The sequence below is a fragment of the Egretta garzetta genome, unplaced genomic scaffold, assembly GCF_000687185.1.
Source record: "Egretta garzetta isolate BGI_Z169 unplaced genomic scaffold, ASM68718v1 scaffold383, whole genome shotgun sequence".
In the NCBI taxonomy this organism is placed as follows: domain Eukaryota; kingdom Metazoa; phylum Chordata; class Aves; order Pelecaniformes; family Ardeidae; genus Egretta; species Egretta garzetta.
In genome coordinates, this window is record NW_009259100.1 from 1,500,616 (window position 1) to 1,506,171 (window position 5,556).

The window sequence follows — 5,556 nt, forward strand, 5'->3', positions numbered from 1 at the left end:
AGCGTCGTGGTTAATGTAAGGGGAATAATCGGAGCTGCCAGTTCACAGCCTCTGCAACTCATTAAAGCAAGCAGAACCTTGCTGTTAGCAGAAAGTAGTTCAGTGTCCCAGACACATTTACTGAAAATGTACACTCTCTGCCCCTTAGTCTCCGGAGCTGCTTCCAAACTTCCTTAAGCCGACACCGCATCCGTGAAAGGTGCTGGCTTGAGAGCTCAGGCACAAACATCAGCCATTGACAAAGCACGCACAATTCAGAGCGCAAAGCAGGGTATTTTGGTTTTCTCTTCTCCCTCCGCTTTCTCTCCTATCTCAGGCCAACCCCAAAGCAATCACTTCTCCTGCGGAGCAAGCAACGTGCTCTTTGAAGTCCATTCAGCATCAGGTCTGTCAGCAGAGCGTAATCCCAGCTACTCAGCCTTCGCGGAGGAGCCTGTGGATACAGATTCACGAGCAAACAAGACTGAACGTGTGTCTTGGGTTTCTCCTCAGAAATAGGGCAGGGAACAGCCTTTTTATTTTGAGAAAAGCCTAGGGAGGCTTTAAACCAGCATCGTGAGCTGTGCCTACATTCTCAACGGGCATCTGAGTAACACAGGAAAATACTGAGGGTGCAATGGAACACCCCTAGCACACCCACTGTGAGACTTCAAACGGGGCTTAGAAAAGGAAAAAATCCCATACTTCAACCATACAAAAAAAAAACCAAAACAAAACAAAAGCAAGTACCAAAGTTCTACTTGCTGAGTGAATCTGAACAGGTGCCCATTTATTTTAAGGCGAGTGAGATAGCCTCAGATGTCTCAGTGTTAGTAAACCCATCAGATTCAATACAACAGTTAAATTTTCATTACAAGATTGCAGGGCTAGGAAAAACATAGATCACAAGATCAGAGAATATATTCTCTGGTGTCCTCATGTATCCTATATATTTCCTGCTTTAGGAACCTACCTCCTCATAAAATGAAAAAAAATTTTAAAAAAGATGCTTTCAGCTCTTGTGTGTGTTTATATTAAACCAAAAGATAAAACCAGTGACAGATTTTAGCTATTGAAATCTTGATATTTTCATCCTACGTTGTTTAACTGGGGAAAAAAAAAAAGGCAGGCAACATGGGAGAAATGCATACCCTAAAGATATGTGCTGAGGCTGCTTTGGACTATCAACTTCACGTATACATACCCGTGATAATGAAAGAAAAATTTCAAATAAGGCAAGTTCCAGGATTTGTCTTAGTGGTATGCAAATCATATTCAGATAGCAGGAGAGAAAGTAAAGTTCAGTTTCACCTAAATCATCCGTTACAAATGAACAACAGTCTAGCCATGAGGAAAAACACACGCCGAAGATAACAGAGTCAGATCAAGCAATTCACAGCACCTGATCTATAACCAGATTACACCGTATGCTCTATTAGCAACAGAGGTTGCAAAAATGCACTTCAGAGGACCAACCAAGTTTTCCTAGAACCAAATCTTGACAGCTCCAGCTTTCAGCTCTGTAAAGGAGATGGTGGGAAAGCCTGGTCCTCATCAAATCTGTGAAGAAGGACGTACCCCCTAGGTGGTCTGGAACTGCTCTTTCACCACTTTGGACACAAGTACACCAGGGATGGGCATGACACAGCTGAGCACCAGATGCTTTCGATTTCTAGTAGTCCTGGTTGTAATCTGTGCTAGATCTTTGTCTTCGTCCTGATCATATGGCAGGACTGCATTTTGGATGCACTGGTCTACAACTCAATGATGACCAAAAAGCACCTTTGATGACCCTCCTGCTTTACCTCAGGTTAAGACCTAATTTGCTGGGTTTGCTTTTGCAGAATCCTACTTCATCTTTATACATCTTATACATTGGCTTCTACAAATGACAAATGGGCTGTCATCTTTACTTTCTTCTATCTAGAATTTAAAAACAAAACAAAACATCAAAACCCAGGAGTTCTATACAGAATTAAAACATAAGGCTTTTTTCCACAGTGAACATTATTTTTACTAATCATGCTGTGAAGCAATTCAGAACTCATTTTGAAAAGAACACAAATTGCTTACAAATTTTGTACCTCAAGATATACATATTCTGTAACTGTAAAGAGAATAGGTCCGGGTACCAATTAGTGAAAAGATGCGCTTTTTTTTTTTTTAATTAAAATAATAAAATGAATAATGTCAATCAAATAACACAAAAGCAAGCAAACCTTGAGAAATCAACGCTCCGCTACAATCAAAGCTGATTAAATACGTAACTTCACAGTATCGCAGTGAATCAACAGACTAACATTGCCAAGTGAACAAACTCTCCAACAAATATAACAGATTCTCATAGGGTTAACTTTGTGAGTGGTGACAATTTAAGACAATGACAACATCCTTCAGTTCCAATTCCCTTACTTAATACAAATGCCTGATTTAAGTGTCCATTAGCTACTCTTTCCATACACTTTACTGTCACTAAACACAGCTATGGAGGGTTCTTATTCCATCATGCTCTTCTCCAGAAGGACACAGTGGGCTTTAAAGAAGGTATGACAGTTAAATCACACAGCAGCAGCTTAAAATACAATCATTAACACAAGAGAATCTGACTCAGTGACAATTTATGGTTTAAGTTCAGGAAATCATTAAAGGACTCTTGGGAATCTCTCACGCACAAACATCGGCCAGCATTTCAGGATCACTTAGTTTTTTAGGCCCAGATATGGTCACATCATTCAGGATGATCTTCAAGACAGGCAATAAGCAAAGATGTAGGCGGGTATTTCCTAGAAAGTTTGAGTGCCATCTTCCAGCTGAAATCAGGGACACAAGCTCTGCTGTCACCAGTTTTACTCTTACAACCAAGCCAACCTTCTCTCCACGTATGCATTTTAGGGAGATTTATTCTGTCCTTAGTACTTAGGCATGGATTTCTGGTAGGATCTGTGGCATGTTTGGAGGGGATTTTAAATGAATAAATATAAGCTCATAACTAACTCTACTGGCTTTTACACCATATTAAAATAATTTATTTTTATCATTTTCTTTCTCATATTAAAGTAATCTCAGGTTCAAACAGTATCTAGATTTATATTCCTCCTTATAATAACGGTTTTCAGTAGTTACACAGGAAAAGGGCTGCATTCTGCATTTCTGCAGCACCGAGCATAGCAGTAGCCATTTCCTCTTTGTGATAACAGATAACAAGCCTTTCAAAGCCACAAAGTGACAAGAAATAATAAAGAGCAGGCATTATCCACCCCCACATTTCTGTTAAAAGTTCTATAAGCATCATATAAGCCCCATCAGAGCCAAGCACAATAGTTACACCAACACAAAAGCAAACACGCAGTGATCGAGAAGATGGAAACTTCTACAGGAAGTTTGTATTTCTCTTTGCCTTCAAGGCTACATTCAGACTTGCCATTCTAATCACTGATCTCAGAAGGAGGGGTAAATTAATGCTATTCCAATTTAAATCCTTCTTGTAGCAAATTTCAAGCAAAATTTAAGTCCTTGGCATACAGAAAAGAGCCAAAATAATTCTCCTGGGTTCTGTGAAGCAACACCACTTACACTTGCTGAGGCTAATGCACCTTACCCCTCCAGACGTCAGTTCAACCTGAGCTTAGGGTAATGAAATGACACAACAGTATCTTTAGTAACAAAGTGGAATTAAATACTCAATAATATAGAGGTTAATACAGAAATTAGGGACATTTCCTGGATGGATTACAGACTTGGGGGTGGGTGGGATGGACACTGGACAAGACAGGACACAGGCAGCAGGAAGAGGAATGGAAGATGGGAAGAGAAAGAGATTCAACACTTGCTGCTGTCAGAGCCTTTGGCCTGGATAATTCCTGTCTGAGAGCACTGTATTTTTGGAGGAAGAGTATATGCTTTCCATAGTGACTGTATAAGCAGCTCTTCCTCATGCTCCTTGAAGAAAACAGCGAAGTAGACATAGTACTTATTATTTATACATTTCAGAAGCTTAAAAGAAAAGGAACAGAGCCTACTGTCAAATTCAGAAATACACAGGGAACTGAGATCTAAGTAACTTATTCTGTTCTTTCATAGATCAGGAAAAAACACTTTTATAAGGATATTTATAAGGTATCTTTTTCTAGGATAAAGAAAGCTCCGTGTTGTTGTGGTTTAGCCACAGCTGGCAACTAAGCATCACCCAGCCGCTCGCTCACTTCCCCCTGCCCCAGTGGGATGGGGGAGGGAATCCAAAAAGCAAAAGTAAGAAAACTGGTGGGTTGAGATAAAAATAGTTTAATAATTGAAATAATAATAATAAATAATAATAATGAAAAGGAAAACAACAAGAGAGAGGGAGAGAAACAAAACCTGGGAAAAAACAAGTGATGCAATTGCTTGCCACCCACTGACCGATGTCCCAGCAGTTCCTGAGCAGTGATCACTGCCCCCCAGCCACCTCCCCCCAGTTCCTATACTGGGCATGACGTCCTATGGTCTGGCATACCCCTTTGGCCAGTGGGGGTCAGCTGTCCTGGCTGTGCCCCCTCCCAGCTTCTTGTGCCCCAGGCAGAGCAGGGGAAGCTGAGAAGCCCTTGGCTGGTGCAAGCCCTGCTCAGCAACAACTAAACCATCAGGGTGTTAGCAACATTCTTCTCATCCTAAATCCAAACCACAGCACTGTGCCAGCTCCCAGGAAGAAAATTAACTCTGTCCCAGCTGAAACCAGGACACATGGGCTGAATGGAAAAGGCCAGACTGGTAGATTTATAACATTATTTTTTTATGTCTCAGCATCTTGCATGTCTAAAGACTACTGAATGATACATCAATTAAAAGGCAGAACCAAAGAAATACATGTTCATAAAATGCCCAACAGAAGGAGCTGAAAAGAAAAGTCTTCCCACAGGTTTCGAGTGCCAGAGGGAAGACAAGAATTCCAAAGGCACTGCCATTTGAGCAGCATTAATCAAACCAACTTCAGTTGCTGTTACCCAAACAGCTCTGCAGACAGCCTGAATGATGTGCATGCATGTGAATATATATACATACATACAGCCATCTATGAACAAACACATAGCTCCACCAAAAAGTCTACTTAGCTCACATAATTCCTCTTTTTTAAAGACCTCTGGATTTTTGTTTCAACAGAAATTTCCAGTTTTTAACATTGATTTCAGCCTGGCATGACAGCTAAAGAAGCTGCACAGATGCATCTCACAGTTAACTCTGTAAAAAAATTCTGCATCTAAAAGCCCAAATTCAGGATCAATACAGAATATCTGTTGAATAGCTAAAGAATAAAGCATTGTTTATAGTTTATATTCTCCAGTAAAAAGCTCACTAGGGATGACAACTCAGTATTTAAAGCACAGAGAGCAAAGCCTGGGGGAAGAGGACTGCCACTATAAATTCCTTACTGCCAGGTCCAAGGGATAACAGAATACCTTTCTCTGCTGCAAACATGGGGACAGCAAATAATTTTTTTTCTTCCCCCATTTTTTAGGAAGATACAAGCCCAAAACTCTAGAAGGAGGGGTGTTCTCCCCTCCCTCTGCAAGCCTGCGACCAGCAGGATTGCAATGTCATTCC

At 40.7% G+C, this 5,556-nt stretch overlaps 1 protein-coding gene across 1 annotated transcript in view; it reads right to left on the reverse strand.

Moving 5' to 3' along the window:
• Nucleotides 1-5,556, reverse strand: part of GPR89B (G protein-coupled receptor 89B) — a 46,492-nt gene that overhangs the window by 5,571 nt on the left and 35,365 nt on the right. The gene's annotated exons all lie outside the window — the stretch shown is intronic.